Below are 23,027 nucleotides of genomic sequence, written 5' to 3'. Positions count from 1 at the left end.
CCTTTCTCTTGATTCTCTCTCTCTGCTGGTCTTTTTAGGTTACCTTCTCTGTCTCTCATTCCTCAGCTGTTCTACATCTGCCCTAACTAGCTCTTTCACTCTTCACACCTGTTCTCTCTTCCCCCTCTGATTAGGTCTCTATTTCTTTCTCTGTTCCTGCTACTTTCAGTGTCTGATTCTTGTTTGTGTTTTTTGATGCCAGAAGCAAGCTGTCGTCTCGTTTGCTTCCACCTTGTCCTGTCCTGTCGGAGTCTGCCTGGCTGAAGCATCCTGCACTATACTAACGTTCTTTTTGTTCCCCTGACAACGTTGGAAGAGGATTTATGCCATTCCTGTATTTTCATTAAAGAACTCTGTTTTCTGTTAAAACCGCTTTTGGGTCTTCACTCAAGTTCATAACAGAAGAATCAGACCAGGAATGGACCCAGCGGCTCCGGACCCTTTTCACTCCGCCGTCGAGATCCAGGGAGCGATGCTAGGCAGACACGAGGAGGAATTGTCTGCTGCTCAACATGCCGTTGAGACCCTGGCTGTCCAAGTCTCCGACCTCACAAGACAGGTTCACCAACTCCACCTCGATCCACCGCCCACTTCCAGGGTTTCCGAGTCTCCGGAGCCCAGGATCAACAACCCGCCGTGTTACTCTGGGGAGCCCACTGAGTGCCGCTCATTCCTCACTCAGTGTGATGTGGTGTTCTCTCTCCAGCCCAACACCTACTCCAGGAGCGCAGCCACGCCCGCCTACGTCATTTCTCTCCCCTTACCGGACGGGCGCGTGAGTGGGGCACGGCAGTCTGGGAGGCGAGGGCTGAGTGTATTAACCAGTATCAGAACTTTAAGGAGGAGATGATACGGGTTTTTGACCGTTCTGTTTTTGGTGAGGAGGCTTCCAGGGCCCTGTCTTCCCTATGTCAGGGGAATAGATCCATAACGGATTATTCTATTGAGTTTCGCACTCTCGCTGCCTCTAGTGACTGGAACGAGCCGGCTTTGCTCGCTCGTTTTCTGGAGGGTCTCCACGTCGAGGTTAAGGATGAGATCCTCTCCCGGGAGGTTCCTTCCAGTCTGGACTCCTTAATAGCTCTCGCTATTCGCATAGAGCGACGGTTTGATCTTCGTCGCCGAGCTCGTGGAAAGGAGCTCACGTTCTTCGTTGCTTCCCTCTCCACATCACTGCCACCTGCCGCTTCACTGCCACCCTCCTCCGCCGGCTCGGATGCTGAGCCTATGCAGCTGGGGGTATTCGCATCTCGGCCAGGAGAGGAACGGAGAATCACCAATCGCCTCTGTCTCTACTGCGGCTCCGCTGGTCATTTTGTCACCTCATGTCCAGTAAAAGCCAGAGCTCATCAGTAAGAGGAGGGCTACTGGTGAGCGCAACTACTCAGGCCTCTCCTTCTGGATCACGCACTACCTTTCCGGTCCATCTCCGCTGGCCCGGTTCATCTGCTTCCTGCAGTGCCTTGATAGACTCTGGGGCGGAGGGCTGTTTTATGGACGAGACCTGGGCTCGGGAACATGATATTCCTCTCAGACAGTTAGGGGAGCCCAGGGCCTTGTTCGCTTTAGATGGTAGTTCTCTCTCCAAGATTCAGCGTGAGACGCTGCCTTTAACCCTCACTGTCTCTGGTAATCATAGCGAAACCATTTCTTTTTTAATTTTTCGTTCACCTTTCACACCTGTTGTTTTGGGTCATCCCTGGCTAGTGCGCCATAACCCTTCTATTAATTGGTCTAGTAATACTATCCTATCCTGGAATGTTTCTTGTCATGTAACCTGTTTAATGTCTGCTATCCCTCCTGTTTCCTCTGTCTCTTCTTCACAGGAGGAGCCTGGCGATTTGACAGGGGTGCCGGAGGAGTATCACGATCTGCGCACGGTGTTCAGTCGTTCCAAGGCCACTTCTCTCCCTCCACACCGGTCGTATGACTGTAGTATTGATCTCCTTCCGGGAACTACTCCCCCCGGGGTAGATTATATTCTCTGTCGGCTCCCGAACGTAAGGCTCTCGAGGATTATTTGTCGGTTTCGCTCGGCCGGTACCATAGTCTCCTCCTCCTCCCCCGCCGGAGCGGGGATTTTTTGTTCAGAAGAAGGACGGGTCCCTGCGCCCATGCGTGGATTATCGAGGGCTGAATGACATAACAGTTAAGAATCGTTATCCGCTTCCTCTTATGTCTTCAGCCTTCGAGATCCTGCAGGGAGCCAGGTTTTTCACCAAATTGGACCTTCGTAACGCCTACCATCTCGTGCGCATCAGGGAGGGGACGAGTGGAAGACGGCGTTTAACACTCCGTTAGGGCACTTTGAATACCGGGTTCTTCCTTTCGGCCTCGTTAACGCTCCAGCTGTCTTTCAGGCACTAGTTAACGACGTCCTGAGAGACATGCTGAACATTTTTGTTTTCGTTTACATGGACGATATCCTGATTTTTTCACCGTCTCTCTCGATTCATGTTCAGCACGTGCGACGCGTCCTCAGCGCCTTTTGGAGAACTGTCTTTATGTGAAGGCTGAGAAGTGCACTTTTCATGCCACCTCTGTCCCTTTTCTCGGTTCCGTTATTTCCGCTGAGGGCATTAAGATGGATCCCGCTAAGGTCCAGGCTGTCATTGATTGGCCCGTTCCTAAGTCACGCGTCGAGCTGCAGCGCTTTCTGGGCTTCGCTAATTTCTACCGTCGTTTCATCCGTAATTTCGGTCAGGTGGCAGCTCCTCTCACAGCCCTTACTTCTGTTAAGACGTGCTTTAAGTGGTCCGTTTCCGCCCAGGGAGCTTTTGATCTTCTTAAGAATCGTTTTACATCCGCACCTATTCTTGTTACACCTGACATCTCTAGACAGTTTGTTGTTGAGGTTGACGCGTCAGAGGTGGGCGTAGGAGCCATTCTTTCTCAGCGCTCTCTCTCTGACGGCAAGGTCCATCCTTGCGCGTTTTTCTCTCATCGCTTATCGCCGTCAGAACGTAACTATGATGTTGGTAATCGCGAACTGCTCGCCATCCGCTTAGCCCTAGGCGAATGGCGACAGTGGTTGGAGGGGGCGACCGTTCCTTTTGTCGTTTGGACTGACCATAGGAACCTTGAGTACATCCGTTCAGCCAAACGACTTAATGCGCGTCAGGCTCGTTGGGCTCTGTTTTTCGCTCGTTTCGAGTTTGTTATTTCTTATCGTCCGGGCTCAAAAAACACCAAACCTGATGCTTTATCTCGTCTCTTCAGTTCTTCTGAGGTCTCCACCGACCCCGATGGGATTCTCCCTGAGGGGCGTGTTGTCGGAGTTGACTGTCTGGGGAATTGAGAGGCAGGTAAAGCAAGCACTCGCTCACACTCCGTCGCCGCGAGCTTGTCCTAGGAACCTTCTGTTCGTTCCCGTTCCTACTCGTCCGGCCGTTCTTCAGTGGGCCCACTCTGCCAAGTTAGCCGGCCACCCGGCGTTCGGGAAGTCACGCTCGCTTCCATTCGCCAGCGTTTCTGGTGGCCCACTCGGAACGTGACGCGCGTCGATTTGTCGCCGCTTGTTCGGTCTGCGCAGACTAAATCTGGGAACTCTCCTCCTGCCCGGCCGTCTCAGACCGCTTCCCATTCCCTCTCGACCGTGGTCTCACATCGCTTTAGATTTTATCACCGGACTGCCTTCATCAGCGGGAAGACAGTTATTCTTACGGTTGTCGATAGATTCTCTAAGGCGGCTCATTTCATTCCTCTCGATAAGCTCCCTTCTGCTAAGGAGACGGCTCAGATCATTATTGAGAATGTTTTCCGAATTCATGGCCTTCCGTCTGACGTCGTTTCCGACAGAGGTCCGCAGTTCACGTCTCAATTTTGGAGGGAGTTTTGCCGTTTGATTGGGGCTTCCGTCAGTCTCTCGTCCGGCTTTCATCCCCAGTCTAACGGTCAAGCCCCGAACGGGCCAATCAGACTGTTGGTCGCATTTTACGCAGTCTTTCTTTTCGTAACCCTGCGTCTTGGTCAGAACAGCTCCCTGGGCAGAGTCGCCCACAACTCGCTTCCCTCGTCTGCTACCGGTCTATCCCCTTTTCAGTGTAGCCTCGGGTACCAGCCTCCACTGTTCTCATCTCAGCTCGCCGAGTCCTGCGTCCCCTCCGCTCAGGCTTTTGTCCAGCGTTGCGACGCACCTGGAAGGGGTCAGGTCGGCACTTTGCCGTAATAGGGCGCAGACTGTGAGGGCCGCTAATAAGCGTAGGACCAAGAGTCCTAGATATTGTTGCGGTCAGAGAGTATGGCTCTCCACTCAGAACCTTCCCCTTAAGACAGCTTCTCGCAAGTTGGCCCCGCGGTTCATTGGTCCGTTCCGTATTTCCCAGGTCATTAATCCTGTCGCAGTGCGACTTCTTCTCCAGCTATCTTCGTCGCGTTCACCCGGTCTTCCATGTCTCCTGTGTTAAGCCCGTTCTTGCGCCCCCGCTCGTCCCTCCCCCCCCCATCCTTGTCGAGGGCGCACCCATCTACAGGGTTCGTAAGATTTTGGACATGCGCCCTCCAGGGCCGTGGTCATCAGTACCTAGTGGATTGGGAGGGGTACGGTCCTGAGGAGAGGAGTTGGGTTCCCTCTCGGGACGTGCTGGACCGTTCGCTGATCGATGATTTCCTCCGTTGCCGCCAGGTTTCCTCCTCGAGTGCGCCAGGAGCGCTCGGTGAGTGGGGGGTACTGTCATGTCTTGTTATGTCTGTTCCTGTCCTTTCTCTTGATTCTCTCTCTCTGCTGGTCTTTTTAGGTTACCTTCTCTGTCTCTCATTCCTCAGCTGTTCTACATCTGCCCTAACTAGCTCTTTCACTCTTCACACCTGTTCTCTCTTCCCCCTCTGATTAGGTCTCTATTTCTTTCTCTGTTCCTGCTACTTTCAGTGTCTGATTCTTGTTTGTGTTTTTTGATGCCAGAAGCAAGCTGTCGTCTCGTTTGCTTCCACCTTGTCCTGTCCTGTCGGAGTCTGCCTGGCTGAAGCATCCTGCACTATACTAACGTTCTTTTTGTTCCCCTGACAACGTTGGAAGAGGATTTATGCCATTCCTGTATTTTCATTAAAGAACTCTGTTTTCTGTTAAAACCGCTTTTGGGTCTTCACTCAAGTTCATAACAGCTAACTGCTGTCATATCTCCTACCAGCAAGAAAACCCTTCCACAGAAAACCACAAAGATCCACAACTGTGCTGAATAAGGACACGTCAATTTAGCCTTTGGCTACACTTGGATAAGCTAGGTGAATGTGCATATAAATCGGTCATTTAAATCCACTTCAAACAGATCTCCATTTGACAAAGTGGGGTATATACCCACCAAAGAGAGAAATGCATGTGATAAAGGAGTGACATTTTATTCAGTGGAGGCTTTCTAAACGTTTAGCAGGAGACAGGGTTGCCGGGGAGAAGTCAGCCAGTAATGGAGTAAGAAGATGGATGACAGTAAGACTAAAAACACCAAACAGATAGATAGTGCACTGTTTTGACAGGAGGCCTAATCTCCCACTCAAATCATATCCTCTCGACTAAACTGTGGTATGATGGAATTCTACAGATACTGTATGGGGTTGGACAACTAAATGTACTTCCACGAGAGCATAGTTTGCCTCAACAATATAGTTTTGGTTGGCTGTCCAATACAATAGTCTGGCGAGTGCTTACGTGAACTAGCTAATCAGGAAGATTATCAATAATGCTCCGGACGGAGTTTACAGTAAAGTATTATTTGAGGACAGAAGAGTGAATGAGATTGGCTCTCTATAGATGTGTTGATCTATGGGGTTTTGGTGACAGGGTACAAACAGTAGGGCTTTAGCATTGTGTTACATCTCTCTAGGGATGCATATACCTCCACTTCTAATCACACACACACACATTATCTCTCCCCAACACCTCCATGTTGGCCCTCTGCCACATCCTCCAAATGCAGATATCTGTAATAACTCCCCCGTGTGGTATGTGCTCCACTGTCATCACTCTAAATCACATTTTTTTGGTGTATTTTTATTTCAACTTTATTTAACCAGATAGGCCAGTTGAGAACAAGTTCTCATTTACAAATGCGACCTGGCCAAGATAAAGCAAAGCAGTGCGACACAAACAACAACACAGAGTTACACATGGAACAAACAAGTGTACATTCAATAACACAATAGTAAAAAAAAAATAAGTCTGTATACAGTGTGTGCAAATGGCGTGAGGAGGTAAGGCAATAAATATGGCCATAGTAGCGGAGTAATTACAATTTAGCAAACTAACACTGGAGTGATAGATGAGCAGATGATGATGTGCAAGTAGAAATACTGGTGTGCAAAAGAGCAGAAAAGTAAATAAAAACAATATGGGGATGAGGTAGGTAGATTGGGTGGGCTATTTACAGATGGGCTATGTACAGCTGCAGCGATCGTTTGGAGGTTAGTTAACACAGTGTCCAAAGAAGGGCCAGATGTTTCCTGATTATCGTGGATTTATTGGTGGTTACAGTGTTACCTAGCCTCAGTGGAGTGGGCAGCTGGGAGGAGGTGCTCTTATTCTCCATGGACTTTACAGTGTCCCAAAACTTTTTGGAGTTAGAGCTACAGGATGCAAATTTCTGTTTGAAAAAGCTAGTCTTTGCTTTCCTGACTGACTGGGTGTATTGGTTCCTGACTTCCCTGACAAGTTGCATATCGCAGGGACTTTTCGATGCTAGTGCAGAAAGCCACAGGATGTTTTTGTGCTGGTTGACGGAAGTCAGGTCTGGAGTGAACCAAGGGCTATATCTGTTCTTAGTTCTAATGTTTTTTGAAAGGGGCATGCTTATTTAAGATGGTGAGGAAATGACTTTTAAAGAACGACCAGGCATCATCAACTGATGGGATGAGGTCAATATCCTTCCAGGATAACCGGGCCAGGTCGATTAGAAAGGCCTGCTCGTAGAAGTGTTTTAGGGAACGTTTGACAGTGATGAGGGGTGGTCGTTTTACCGCGGACCCATAGCAGATGCAGGCAATGAGGCAGTGATCGCTGAGATCCTGATTGAAAACAGCAGAGGTGTATTTGGAGGGCAAGTTGGTCAGGATAATATCTATGAGGGTGCACATGTTTACGGGTTTAGGGTTGTACCTGGTGGGTTCCTTGATAATTTGTGTGAGATTGCATCTATCTTAGATTCTAGGACTGCCAGGGTGTTAAGCATATCCCAGTTCAGCCCAATTCTGATATTTTTTTTTCTAATATTTGGTCTTTTGACCAATCACATCTGATCTTTTCACATCAGATCTTTTTCAGAGCCCAATATAACAATAATGTGCATTTGAAAAGCCACTTATTCTTACATTGGTTCAAAATACTGCTTTCATCAAGGCAAAAGGATCTGTCCTCTCCAGCTGTGGATTAAGAAGGACAGCTGTTGGTTGGTATGATCACATATCTTCCCTTAAGCTATGCTATTCTGGTGAGAAGACTTGCTAAACCAGTAACCGAAAGATTGCTAAGACGAATCCCCGAGCTGACAAGGTAAAAATCTGTCGTTCTGCCCCTGAACAAGGCAGTAAACCCACTGTTCCTAGGCCGTCATTGTAAATAAGAATGTGTTCTTAACTGACTTGCCTTGTTAAATAAAGGTTAACATTTTTTTTTTTAATAACAATGTTACAGCATATTATCTAGAGCTTCCGAAAGAATTGAATGAAACTTGCAGAACAACATAATAAAAAATAGATCAGAATTGGCCTGCCTGTGTAAACGCAGACATTGAAGCTGACTAAGAGGTAACATAATAGAACATTTAATGGAAAACCTCATCAACACCAAGTTACAGTAGAATACTGCAGAGAGAGAGTGGCTTGGTCATCAGCAGCCTTGCAATATTCATCAGAAGTGTAGCTAAAGCAGCTCAGTTAAACTGTAGCTCCAGTGCATTCATGCCTGATAAACCCAACTGAAATACAGTGGAAAATGCCAGTAATTGCCTGCTGATGTCCAGAAGAGTTTTCTTACTATTAATAAACACACAGTCAAATGTGAATTCAGTTGCTGGGAATTTCCGCATATATGATTTGAAGTGTTATGGTCCACATTAATAGCAATGGGCTTCAGATTTACATGGTGAGGAGATAAGACGCATGGCCATGATTAGTTATGGGGAAAACCATCAATATCCTTTATAAGTAACTGCAGTATATCTTCATCCCTGTCAAGACTTCTACCGAAGTCGAAGCCTCTCCTTGTTCGGGCGGTGCTCGGCGGTCGGCGTCACCGGTCTTCTAGCCATCATTGATCCATTTTTCATTTTCCATTGCTTTTTGTCTTGTTTTCCTACACACCTGGTTTCAATCCCATTCATTACCTGTTGTGTATTTAACCCTCAGTTTCCTCTCATGTCTTTGTCAGAGATGGTTTGTTATTCAGTGTTGTGTTGTTTTTGTATTGGTGCGTGACAGGGTCCTCGTACCCACTTTGTTTATTGTTACATTTAGTGTTTGGAGTATGTTTTGTTTATTTGTTATTAAACACTCCATTACACTCAGTTTGGTTCTCCTGCGCCTGACTTCCCTGCCAACTATACACACGACTCTGACAATCCCTGTTTCTTCATTACCTGGGTAGGCCTACAGCATATGTAATTATAAACTGGGTGGTTCAAGCCCTGAATGCTTATTGACTGACAGCCATGGTATATCAGACTGTATACCATGGGTATGACAAAACATTTATTTTTACTGCTCTAATTACGTTAATAACCAGTTTATTATAACAATAAGGCACCTCAGGGGTTTGTGGGTTATGGCCAATATACCATGGCTAAGGGCTGTGTCCAGGCACTCCGCGTTGCATCGTTCTTAAGAACAGCCTTTAGCCGTTGTATATTGGCCATATACCACACCCGCTCGTGCTTAAATATACCTCAAACAGTATCCAATGTATCACGTTTCTGGTTGAGCCATATTTTCACACCATACTCCCACTTGTGGTTTTGCTAACAAAACCTTGGCTTGCCTCAATGTCATGTGTGCAGAGCAATGCATGCTGGGCCGTGTCAGTGCGGCCCACTCACTGCTGGCACACGTCTGGTCTGTTTGAATTGATCCCCACAGGGTCCAGTCAACAAACACCTATGCTGGTTCCATCCTGTCCACCATGGTGAAACACATACACACTGGGGAGGATGTGTATCTAGTCAAGTCTATTTGATTGGGAGTATGTTTCTGTTCAACAGGGAGCAAATAACACTTTGATAGGTATTACTCATTTCCAGTGTACACACCGAGCGAGAGATCAAATTCACATTCTTGTGAGTGTCTTTTTTGATTTCTATAATTTCCTCAATACCAGAAAGCTTGTTAGTAAATGTGTTTAAATTGGTTCCCCTTGGAGCAGATGAGGTGCCTCTTTGAAAGACCAGAGGTTAAACCAGTACCATTTCACTTCATCTAACTCGAAGCGAAAGTTGCATGAGTTGCAGTTTGGAGAATACTCAACATGATAGACTAGACAGGTAATAAAGTCATTGAATTGCCCTCAAGGAATAAGTCTAGGAAGACAATTGAGTGCTCTGTTGAGGCAAGGCAGACTAAGGTAGAGAGCCTTGGGACTCCCCTGAGGACATGCACACAAGCTCGCACGCACTCACACACCATTTTATTTAATGTCAATCTACCACAAACTGCAAAGAAAGGAGAGAAAAGAGTATCATTTTGAAAAAGAAAGTTGTGGAAAATAGGAAAGGGTGAGGTGAGGTTTTTACAGTAACTTTTGAAATATGATCTACTTAGACAGCTAAGTTATGACTCAGTTCCTTTTTTCTCTCCCATTATTCAGATATCTGCTGCTCTGGTTTTAGCATCCAGGGGTGGCCTGGGCTGGTCAAAACATCCATCAGTTATTGACTGCTCTGATCTGAGCGTCCAGGGGTGGCCTGGACCGATCGAAACACCCATGCATTATTCATGCCTGGTTGTCTGGGCACAAGGACAGAGGTGCAGCAGCCAAGTCATCCCTAAGTGATGATGTATAGGCGCGTGAGGTGATAAACTCCCACCAACAGGACATTGGTCAAATGTATTCAGCTTACAGTAGTCTACAACGATGGGGCAATATACAATACCCGTCAAAGGTTTGGACACACCTACTCATTCAAGGGTTTTCTTTATTTTTTTCTATTTTCTACATTGTGGAGTAATAGTGAAGACATCAAAACTATGAAATAACACATATAGAATCATGTAGTAACCAAAAAAAGTGTTAAACAAATCCAAATATATTTGAGATTTGAGATGCTTCAAATGAGCCACCATTTGCCTTGATGACAGCTTTGCACACGCTTGTCATTCTCTCAACCAGCTTCATGAGGTAGTCACCTGGAATGCATTTCAATTAATAGGTGTGCTTAAAAGTTAGTTTGTGAAATGTCTTTCCTTCCTAATGCATTTGAGACAATCAGTTGTGTTGTGACAAGGTAGGGGTGGTATACAGAAGATAGCCCTATTTGGTAAAAGACCAAGTCCATATTATGGCAAGTACAGCTCAAATAATCAAAGAGAAATGACAGTTCATCATTACTTTAACCTCTACAGGATCGGTGTTCTCACCCACGGGACGGTTGAGCTAACATAGGATAATGTGATTAGCGTGAGGTTGTAAGTAACAAGAAAATTTCCCAGGACAAAGTCATATCTGATATGGGCAGAAAGCTTAACTTCTTGGTGACAGAGGGGCAGTATTGAGTAGCTTGGATGAATAAGGTGCCCAGAGTAAACTGCCTGCTACTCTGTCCCAGATGCTAATATATGCATATTATTAGTAGTATTGGATATAAAACACTGAAGTTTCTAAAACAGTTTGAATGATGTATGTGAGTATAACAGAACTCATATGGCAGGCGAAAACCTGAGACAAATCCAACCAGGAAGTGGGAAATCTGAGGTTTGTAGTTTAATTTAAGTGATTGTCTGTCCAATATGCTGTGTCTATGGGGCCAGATTGCACTTCCCAAGGCTTCCAGCAGATGTCAACAGTCTTTAGAAAGTTGTTTGAGGCTTCTATTGTGGAACGGGGTCAAATAAGAGCTGTTTCAACAAGTGGACTAGGCTGTGGCCAATCAGTTGTTTACTGCGCGGTCACGCGGGCGCGCCACGCTGTTCCTTCTTTTTCCTCTGTAATGAATATGCTATTGTCCGGTTGGAATATTATTGAAGATTTATTATAAAAAGACCCTAAGTATTGATTGTAAACATTGTTTGACATGTTTCTATAAACTGCATGGAACTATTTTGACTTTTCATCTGGATTTTGTGCTCGCGCATTGTGCCTTTGGAATAGTGAACTAAACGCACAAACAAAACGGAGGTATTTGGACATAAATATGGATGTAATCGAGAAAAACGAACATTTCTTGTGGAAGTGGGAGTCCTGTGAGTGTATTCCGACGAAGATCAGCAAAAGTAAGTGAAGATTTATAATACTATTTATGACTTTTGTTGACTCCACAACTTGGCGGGTAACTGTATGGCTTGCATTTGTTGCTGAACGATGTTCTCCGATTATTGAATATTGTGCTTTTGCCGTAAAGCTTTTTTGAAATCTGACACAGCGGTTAAATTAAGAACAAGTTTATCTTTAATTCTATGTAAAACATGTATCTTTCATCAAAGTTTATGATGAGTATTTCTGTTATTTGATGTGGCTCTATGCAATTTCTCTGGATGTTTTGGAGGCATTTCTGAACATTGCGCCAATGTAAACTGAGGTTTTTGGATATAAATATGAACTTGATTGAACAAAACATACATGTATTGTGTAACGTTAAATTCTTGTTAATCTAACTGCACTGTCCAATTTACAGTAGTTGTTACAGTGAAAGAATACCATGCTATTGCTTGAGGAGAGTGCACAGTTATGAACTTGAAAATGTATTAATAAACCAATTAGGCACATTTGGGCAGTCTTGACACAACATTTTGAACAGAAATGCAAAGGTTCATTGAATCAGTCTAAAATTTTGCACATACACTGCTGCCATCAAGAGGCCAAAATCTAAATTGTGCCTAACCTAGAATATTACATTTAGGCCTTTCTCTTGAATTTCAAAGATGATTAAAAAAAATTTTTAAAACATGTTATTTTATTTGTATTATCTTTTACCAGATCGAATGTGTTAAATTGTCCTACATTAATTTGACATTTCCACAAACTTCAAAGTGTTTACTTTCAAATGGAATCAAGAATATGCATATCCTTGCTTCAGGTCCTGAGCTACAGGCAGTTAGATTTGGGTATGTCATTTTAGTTGAAAATTGAAAAAAAAGGGTCCGATCCTTTATGACATGAAGGTCAGTCAATCCGGAACATTTCAAGAACTTTTAAAGTTTATTCAAGTATAGTTGCAAAAACCATCAAGCACTATGATGAAACAGGCCCTCATCAGGACTGCCACAGGAAAGGAAGACCCAGAGTTACCTCTGCTGCAGATATGTTCACTAGAGTTAACTGCACCTCAGATTGCAGCCCAAATAAATGCTTCACAAAGTTCAAGTAATAGACACATCTCAACATCAACTGTTCAGAGGAGACTGCGTGAATCAGGCCTTCATGGTCGAATTGCTGCAAAGAAATCACTACTAAAGGACACCAATAAGAAGAAGAGACTTGCTTCGGCCAAAAAATACGAGCAATGGACATTAGACCAGTGGAAATCTGTCCTTTGGTCTGATGAGTCCAATTTTGAGATTTTTGGATACAATCGCCTTATCTTTAAGAAACAGATGATCTCCGCATGTGTGATTCCCACCGTGAAGCATGGAGGAGGAGGTGTGGGGGTGCTTATTTAGAATTCAAGGCACAGTTAACCAGCATGGCTACCACAGCATTCTGCAACAATACGTCATCCCATCTGGTTTGCGCTTAGTGGGACTATCATTTGTTTTTCAACAATGACCTAAAATACACCTCCAGGCTGTGTAAGGGCTATTTTACTAAGAAGGAGAGTGATGGAGTGCTGCATCAGATAACCTGGCCTCCACAATCACCCAACCTCAACCCAATTGAGATAGTTTGGGATGAATTGGACCGCAGAGTGAAGGAAAAGCACCCAACAAATGCTCAGCACTCCTTCAAGACTCATGAAGCTGGTTGAGAGGATGCAAAGAGTGTGCAAAGCCATCATCAAGGCAAAGGGTGGCTACTTTGAAGAATTTAAAATATAAAACACTTTTTTTTGGTTACTACATGATTCCATATGTGTTTTTCATAGTGTTGATGTCTTCACTATTATTTTACAATGTAGAAAACTCTTGAACGAGTAGGTGTGTCCAAACATTTGACTGGTACTGTACCTAGAAAGAGTCCCAGAGGAAATGTATTTCTTTATTTGATTACATTGTGTCCCTGCTGTCTGAACACTGCACAGGCTGGACACTCCTGGGTTGGGCATTACAGGGTGGAAGTATTCCTGAGAGAGGATGATGAGAGGCGGTTCAGCAGGAGTAGCAAACAGAGAGGAGACAATATCTATTTATTTAGCTGTTCTTTTCTGTCCAGCTCCAGTGCCATTTTTGGATGTGCGTAAACACGCTCCTTTCATGGATCATACAGTAGCTCCACCCACCTAGACAGTATGCATGGTTCAGCAGAGAAAGAGAGAGAGAGGTCCCATCTGGAAAGGGCACAGCCCAACATGAGTCACGTCATCATTGTCATCTTTCCCTGGGTGGAACCTCTCAGTGTGCATAGTCAACCTGGGCTCACTACAGCAGCTAGCAACACCATGTCAAACAGCATGTCATCCCAGCATCCATTTTAGTTCACTGCTATATGGATATTCAAAGAAAAAACTGCTGTGGATGCAGTCGCAGTACCTATAATGAAAAAGTGAATTATAAGCATCTATGGCAGTTGCCCTTGCTACAGAAAAGTTGAATATACAAAATATTGTACTATTTGAGAGGGCTTCTTCATGTCAGTTTTGAGAGGTAACAAGGGAAGGAAATGGGTGATATATACAGAGGGAGACAACTCAATGAGCTTGTTATACCCTTCAATGATGTAACGGTCCATAGGTTTTAACAGTCCAGTACTTGAATTGGATGTTGGTGGTATCCATGTCAAGGGGAACTACTTTGTACCACTCCTGTCCACCTTTAAATGGAGGCTCTGATTCTCTTATAGAAGCTATTGGCATTTGATTATACCTACTGTAATGCCTGAGTTGTAATGCCTACGTATGAAATAATAGATATGTAGAGGGTTTTTACCATTTTCATGGTCGTTTCATGACTCATAACAACAATGTTGTTGTCAATCTACTGTGTCAAATGTAGCAGCAGGTGTAGATGCTAACACAATAATGCCAAGCTTTGAACTGAAATATGAGAAGACCGTGATTATGTGTGCTGGATTGTGAAAGCTTGGAGAGGAGTATAAAGCATCCTTGCTGGAGAAAAGGAATCTTACAAACAGGAAATTGTACACTGCAGTGAAATACCAGAGAGGAGAAGGTGATTTCTCTAACAGAACCCAAGAATATACTGCAGGGATTATGGGAGGAGAAGATGATGATGCTGGGGACTGGGGTACTCTCTATGCAGATATCCTCACCACTGCATTATGTAGAAAATATGGCAAGCTCTCCATGCTCAGTGTTATGCATTGGATTAACACCATTTGTTGTTGTTGGACTCTGACGAAATTATCCAATGTGAAGCGTTTGAAATGGCTACTTTACAGCTACAATGTTTGCTCTCTAGTACTGCGTGCACTGGGGCTATTTGTTGTGCTATTGTGCAGCTACACTGTGTGGTTTACTACCGATTTACCATTTGGTTTACAACATTACGTTCCTCTGAGGTAGATACCCCATATGGCAGATTAAAAGCACATTTGCTGTCAGTGGACGACTGATGGTAATGTGCTTTGAGAACTCCGTCGAGAGACAGAAAAAAGGCATTGATTATCTCTCAGTTCTACAGTAAATCTATAAGAGAGTAGAAATGTAAAACACGTAAGTATGTATTTGACCGATGGCCTGTGTTTCTGGGTCGCTAGGCGGTGATGGAAGTGGACTGTCTAAATTTAGCAACACCTGCACTGATCAAGTGATCTCAACGATATGTATTGGATACTGGTGGATGTGAATGAGAATGAGTTGAATGTCTGTGTTGCTGGTCCACAGGCTATGTCAGCCTGTCTTAGGATGTGTTATGTTAATGCAGTAAGCCCCAGTGCTCACAGCCACCGCAGAGTGAAGTTGTAACTTGTGACAAGTCTAATCTTTGAGGACAGCCCAGAGCACACCCTAATCAGCAGAAGTAGCAGGCAGAAAATAAGACCACCATACTGTCCAGCTCCCTTCCCTGTCGTCTGGCTAACTGTGGAGGCTGGAGCTGCTGTCTCATATCCACCATACTCTCTCTCTTCAATGGATAACCTCCATTATATTGTTATTGTATCGATTAGATCAACTCTCCCTTAGTATAACCACCCAGAGCTTGATGTCTCAATACTTCCCCAGTTTGCTGGTACTTGATGTACTTGATTGTACTTCTGTGCCACATCACACACAGCTCAAGGAGACCAAATAGCCACTGTATTTAATGAATACTGCCTTTAACACCACTTTAGCAATGGCTTGTCTGGCTTCAAAGGGTTGTTGAACAAGCACAAACAACAGAGGGAGTAATATCAAAACTCCAATGACGATTATGCACTGAAGAGGAATGTATTATCATGGGCATGACTGTAGCTGTCATCAACCTGAGCTGCCAAGTCATTCTCAATGTATTCTGTTTTACCCTGTACTCTACAGTACACACACCTTTCAGATGTAATCTCTTAAGGTTACACTACAATGAGTATTGCAGTATCAAAAGAGTAGGGAATCAGCCAAGAGACTGACAGAGGAATTACTGCAAGGTTAGATAAAAACATACATTTATATATCTGAGTCACCAACAGGCTTTGCAAGTAGCTACAGCAGGACTTGATTGACAACAAGCATAACAAATGAAAGGGAGGGTAGTAATTACTGTGTCACTATTTGGCAAGCACTGTAATCCAATCCATAGGCCTAGTCAATTAGATTATGAACTGATGTAAATCACAAAGCTTCCAATCTTCCAATCACATTTCGATCTTAATAAATAGTGTGTTAGCCTATACATTTTTATTTTATTTGGCTATCATTATATTGGTAAAGGCCATATTGTAGTTGATCCTATCCAAGGTGTGAACACATGGACATTGTAACAACATTCTATGGCTATAGCCTAGTAAACAAAATGTAACAATGGTTGTGAATAAATTATTGTAAAAGAGATAGGTGTCAATTGTTGTCAAATTATTTTACAATCAGATCGAATATTTTTCCCTGAAGGCCCTTTCTATCAGGCCAACATGTCAATCAGTAACCGTATCCTATCCATTCTAGACGCTGGGACAACCCGAAGATGCCTTCAAAAATCGACTGTGTAGGCCTATGTGTCATGTTTTTAAATGACAAGGTCATTGTAGCAGAACTAACGCGACACTGCACTGACAAAGAAAAAAATAAGTTCGAAGCAAGTTCCGTTCATCTTCGAGATCACAGAGCGCAAGGTCATTTATCGCGTTCTACGCGTAATGAATAGGACGCAGCCGGTTATGCCGCTTATCTTAAAAAGAATAATAAACAGGCTACATATAGCCTATGGTAAAAAAAAAACATTCACTGATACTCAACAGTGTGTGCAGCCTATACCTTATGGTTCAGGGTGAATATATCCAATCATCAAATCAAATTCAAGCAGCCCAGACTGGTGAAGGGGCGAGGCGATAAGGTGAGTCATTATTTAAATCAACGCCAATTAACCATAAACTAAAATATGGAAGAGTCTTCACCACTATAGGTAAATGCACTGTAGCCTATATTTAGCCAGGTTATGTCATGCTTGATCGAGAAGGCCTCAGTTTTCAGTAGTAATAATGGCTCAAATGTGATGGCACGGGGATGGAGCAGGGATGCAGGTTTACATTATTACGCACGAGACCACCGGACCAAATTTGGTGGCTTTAGAAATGCTATTCGTTCTTTGGAGATATGTTGTTTTTGTTGTAGAAACAGATGTATATCACTTGTATTTTACACACAGACGTTGACTTCTCTTCTGGCTATTTCACTAACAGGCTATTTAGGGATGGGGTGGGGGGTCATTTTCTATCGGTTGTGCTTTCTTGCTATCGCTCAAAATAACCCCGGCAGCTCGGCGTGGACAGCCGTGGAAAACTATTGACTAGGCTATTTAACACAATTATTGCAATACTACCCTAAATGCTCTTGATAAACATCGAGTATGACGAAATTTACGGCAAATAAATGTAACCGAGACTTATACTTATACCTTACCTTTGGTAGAGAAGGTTGGCGTTTTTCCAGTCGACCTCAACTGTATTTATTTGTTAATAAGGTTGTCACCGTGTTAAAAAAAATAAAAAGGTGTTAAATCCGGTCTATGAAAATGGTTCTGTGGTCACCTACCCAGTTTAGAATACAACATAACCCTGTTGTGTGCACAAGGCTGACGTCGTACGCTACCCTACCACACAGCATCCTTCTTGGAGCACACCCCTCCTCTCGAGCATCCCCCTCCTCTCGAGCATCCATCCCTCTAGTCTCGCGTACACAATTCTCTTCGGAGAGGGTGTTCTTCTTTTGCTTCAGTGTGGACGTTAGAATGTCAATGGAACCGTTCGCTGTTTGTGATGTGGCATTCATTAATTATTCAAACCACCGGAGCATTTGAAGACATATTTGGCAATATTATAGACGCTATAGATTTCTGCCCAAACTGATATGGATTCGACCGTCTTTCTCGCCATACTCACCAAATTGTTGGTGCATTGAGCTGTGCACGAGATGCCTCTGCCTACACGTGCTGCAGCTCGTGGCTATAATTGGACATGAAAAATGATACTGTTTGATACTGTGTTTGTAAAAGACTGATAAATCATTTGGGAGAAGTAAAAGGTGTACAATCTTTCGGGAAAGGTATTGCTGTAAATGCATTGGGTATTCACAGTCTGCGCAAACCATAAGTTGTAACACCAAAATAGACTAACATACACTACCAAACTGTACACTGCACCATACATCTAACCCTAATAAGCCTACATATTGCCATGCCAACTGCAAACCCTGATCTCATCAGACCAGATGAGTTCCTGGCCTTTAGCTTCAGGCGTTACTATAGTCACCAGCCACAGTCTATTTCAGAGATGGCCAGCTGCCATTTGGACAGGTCCTACAGGCTGGTATCTATTGACCACAACAGTTATACTCCTATATTTTCCCCAATCTCTGCACTGATTCCACATTAGATAAGCCTATACCCTTTCATTCACATAAAGTGAGAAGTGATTGACTGAAGCTGTCAAAGTAACCGGTCACATGACCGTGATGATGATGGGAACAGGACATCAGGACACCCCATAGTACTCCTGACCTCTGATGCTCTGCACTCAGTCCCAGTGGGATGCTCAGTGCATGACTGGCATTATGTTAGAATAGCTATATGGCTTCTCTTACACTCTTCCCTCCACCCTGGCTGACATATGGGAGTAGTACAGTGCAACTTCATCACTGTCTTCCAATCATTTCCATCAACGTGTCACTGTCTTCCAATCATTTCCAGCACGGTTTGTTGGTGAGAGATGTGATTGGTTGGGGTCAAAAGTCGACAGATTAAAGCTGCCTTGTTATTTAATCAGCATTGATGTGAGAGCTCTGCATTAGAGTTCCAAAGGGACTTCTCCCTCGTAGCACGATCCAACTTGGAAAGCATACAATTAAAATCAGAACAGAAGTCAGGAAATGGAACTCTCAGGGTGCTGTGATACCATCTTAGAATTCATTAGGGAGGCCATGCTGTTTTTAATGAAACAAATTAAAAGATGTTTGGGGAAGTTGTGTTGCCTATTGCTACAGTAAACAAAACATGTTTCTATATGATATTCATGTTATGAAATTGCATGATAACAATACTGTAATGAACAGAGACCAAAATTTCATTTCCATTACAATCTATAATACTTAAACTAAATTCATATTAATATAATACTATAATCCTTATAATCACTGTATCACTGCAACCACACACAACCCTGAGTAAAATGATCATCCTGTATTGCAGTAGGTGCTTATAATGCTGTACTGTATCTTAACTAGACATCATTTCCACAGGTGGTCCAGACTCCAGTGGAGGGAGGAGCAACAGCTATCCATGCATCACCCTCAGAGGAACCTGTTAGAAAACTAACAGACCTGATCAACACTCCCACACAGCTGCACAAATTGCCCCCAAACCAGTCAGCAGATGGGCTGGCTTGTGTGAGACCCACATAACTGACAAAAAAGATTACAATCTTAACAAACAAATGTGCCTGAAAGTAAACACTGCCCAGACTAGCTAGCATCTCATGTGGCCTACCGTAGAATGGTCTTCATTGCTATTTGCAGCTATTTGACTATTATTTGCCTGTTATTACATTTAATTTAGAAGAATATAGGACTGTGTCATATCTTTGTACTATAACAAAAGTGAGCCTAGCCAGTGCTAGTTTACCAAGAACACCTAATTTAATTACAAAGAGATCCAATTTCCTGAGCACAATAGTGGCATCATCATTTCCTGCCCTGCCTTATAATTTCATACTTTATGATAACAATATAAGACAAATAATAGAACACTTGCATTGGAACTATTTTTTTCAAACGTAAAGTTAAAACGATTGACTGACTATATAATTAAAAACGTATTGATTGTAGCCCATAGCTGACAATAAAACTCGGTGGGCCAGTACATTTAGTCAAAGAATGCTCAGGTATGTATTGCCACCATGTGGCTACCTTGAGAAGTTATGCCTTCATGTAGCGATCGCCGCATCTTAATGACCCGATATTCCACAAGAACACATGAACGTGGCCCATAAAGAGAAAAACCTAATGCGCGTTTGGAGTCAGACCATTTAATTAATTAATAGCTATATTCCGAAACGCCAAGTGTAGCCTATAGACTTTCCATGTATGATAATAAATAACGTAAAGATCAATATCAACTGTCCCGTTTTCTTCGCATTGGTCAAATCTAGTCTACGTCGTGCGCGCTTTTAGTCTATCCTGATTACTCCAGCTGCTCCACTTCGTATTCCGTTTCTGTTCGCGTGCCGTGTATACTTGGTCTCAATGTAACCTACTGTAGGTAGAGGAAAAATCGCCATTGTGACGTTATTCATTTTTTCTCGACTGGAACTAGTACAACGATACTGCTTTGTTATGGTTTTTGGATTTGCCTAAATTTCATATTTAGATAGGGTGGTTTTAAGGACTACAGAGATTGTAACATATGAAATAAGACCGACGCAAAGAGGATGTGGCCCAGAAACCAGGTCGATGAAATATTGGCGCTATCATGAGAGGAAATGGTATGGACCTTTTATGGAGAATCTTAGCGGCTCTGAGCTTCGATTGTTTTAAGGATTCGGCGTCTTCACAGAGGTGAGTGTGAGAAAATCAAATTTTCCCAATGACCATATTTGTTTGTATGATATCCCACAGTTTTTTATGCCATTATATATTACAACTGAACAAAAATGTAAAGGCAACAATTTCAAAGATTTTACCGAGTTACAGTTCATATAAGGATATCATTCAATTTAAAAAATATTTAGGCCCTAATCTATGGATTTCATGACTGGGAATACAGATATGCATCTGTTGTGCACAGATGCCTTAAAAAAAGGTAGGGGCGTGGATCAGAACCAGTCAGTATCTAGTGTGACCATCCATTTTCCAGTGCCTCATGCAGCACAAGACATCTCCTTCGCATAAAGGTGATCAGGCTGTTGATTGTGGTCTGTGGAATGTTGTCCCACTCCTCTTCAATGGCTCTGTGAAGTTGCTGGATATTGGTGGGAACTGGAACACTCTGTCATACATGTCGATCCAGAGCATCCCACACATGCTCAATGGGTGTCATGTTTGGTGAGTATGCAGGCCATGGAAGAACTGGGACATCTTCAGCTTCCAAGAATTGTGTACAGACCCTTGCATTATCATGGTGAAACATGAGGGGATGGTGGCAGATTAATGGTACGACAACGGGCCTCAGGATCTAGTCACGGTATCTCTGTGTATTCAAATTGCCATTGATCAAATGCAATTGCGTTTGTTGTCCCGTAGCTTATGCCTGCCCATACCATAACCCTACCGCCACCATGGGGCACTCTGTTCCCAACATTGACATCAGCAAACCGATCGCCCACAAACGCCATACACGCTGTCTGCCATCTGTCCGGTACACTTGAAACCGGGATTAATCTGTGAAGAACACACTTCTCCAGTGGCCATCGAAAGGTGCGAATTTGCCCGCTAAAGTCACTCGACTAACGTCGAACTGCAGTCAGATCAAGACCCTGGTGAGCATGTAGATGAGCTTCCCTGAGAAGGTTTCTAACAGTTTGTGGATAAAGTCTTCAGTTGTGCAAACCCATAGTTTTATCAGCTTTCTGGGTGGCTTGTCTCAAACAATCCCGCAGGTGAATAAGCCGGATGTGGAGGTCCTGGACTGGCGTGGTTGTGAGGCCAGTTGGACGTAATGCTAAATTCCCTAAAACGACGTTGGATGCGGCTTATGGTAGAGAAATGAACATTCAGTTCTCTAGAAACATCTCTGGTGGACATTCCTGCAGTAAGCATGCCAATTGCATGCTCCCTCAACTTGAGACATCTGTGGCATTGAGTTGTGACAAAACTGCACATTTTAGTGGCCTTTTGTCCCCGGCACAAGGTGCACCTGTGTAATGATCATGCTGTTTAATCCGCTCCTTGATTATGCCACACCTGTCAGGTGGATGGATTATCTTGGCAAATGATAAATGCTCACTAACAGGGATCTAAACACATTTGTGCCAGAATTGGAGAGAAATGAGTTTTGTGCATATGGAATATTTCTGGGATCTTTTATTTCAGCTCATGAAACATGGGACCAACACGTTACGCTTTATATTTTTGTTCGGTATATTATGGAGTCAGAGCTGAAGTGTTAATATCACAGTAAGTAATATTTCATTTCCGTTTTAAGACTAGATTAATAGCATATGGATCATCCATTTGATCCCCCCTCTATAAGAGTTTGTGAAGTGTAACAGTATATTTGCTATGAAGAAAAAATCCATCCTTTAGTTGTTACGACAAAAGGTTTGTGAAGCAAAAAGGTTTACCTCCATTCTCCAGCATTGTCTTCATGAGACGCATTATGAAAGGTATGAAATAATGTGTTACATGACCACAAATGTAGCCAGAAATGCATCTGACTTTGTTGGAAACCCTTTGTTAAACCAAAACATATCATACAGCGTATATCGTACTGAAAATGCAATGATATCTGCATGTATGATATGTGTTTTCTATTCAGGATTGCTGAATGATAGTTTCTATACTTATGATCCTATTACATACCATTTTGCCCCACAGCATTTGTTTGGGATAAATTCATTTTAAAAGATTCACAGAGTACCACACTGTATAGTCTTTACCATTGCACTTCAGCAAACACCTTGTCACGCCTACTTCTGCTCCCTCCCTCGGGAACTCAACGGTCTACTAACTACCAGTCCTGGCAACCCACATTACGTAAACCTGGCAACCATCATGGCGCACACCTGCTCCCCATTGTTAAGCCCACCTGGACTTCATCACCACCCTGATTACTTTCCCTTCATATAGCCCTCAGTAATCCTCAGTCATCCAGCAGTATTGGGTTTTGGTCACGTTCAGTACACATATCCTGTTTTGTATTTTCTTCATGTTTATTATTATTAAACTCACCTTCTGTGCCTGCTCCCTGACTCCCTGTGTTACATTACACACCTCTTACCCAGAGTCCAACCCCAAACTTCTCATCCCCTCTGTAGGTCTCCAGGCAAGCTGAGCTCCAGCCAGGCAGGTAGTCTGGAAAGCAGCTCCCTGACTGGATCTCTCTCCTTGGGGCCAGACCTGCCTCACTGCCAGTGCTGCATCTCCTACGAAGCCCGTCTGAAA

General features: G+C 43.6%; 1 protein-coding gene across 1 annotated transcript in view; it reads right to left on the bottom strand.

Moving 5' to 3' along the window:
- The window catches only part of LOC135520227 (synaptic vesicle glycoprotein 2A-like), a 71,826-nt gene extending 54,271 nt beyond the window's left edge, over window positions 1–17,555 (bottom strand). Inside the window, exon 1 of the mRNA XM_064945626.1 lies at window positions 17,337–17,555. The gene's annotated coding sequence lies outside the window, so the exon portion shown is untranslated. The remainder of the gene's footprint in view (window positions 1–17,336) is intronic.
- Window positions 17,556–23,027: the final 5,472 nt, after the last annotated feature.

This window comes from Oncorhynchus masou, chromosome 29 (genome assembly GCF_036934945.1).
Source record: "Oncorhynchus masou masou isolate Uvic2021 chromosome 29, UVic_Omas_1.1, whole genome shotgun sequence".
NCBI lineage: Eukaryota > Metazoa > Chordata > Actinopteri > Salmoniformes > Salmonidae > Oncorhynchus > Oncorhynchus masou.
The sequence above is the reverse complement of the archived record's forward strand: the minus strand, read 5'-3'. Positions and strand labels throughout refer to the sequence as shown.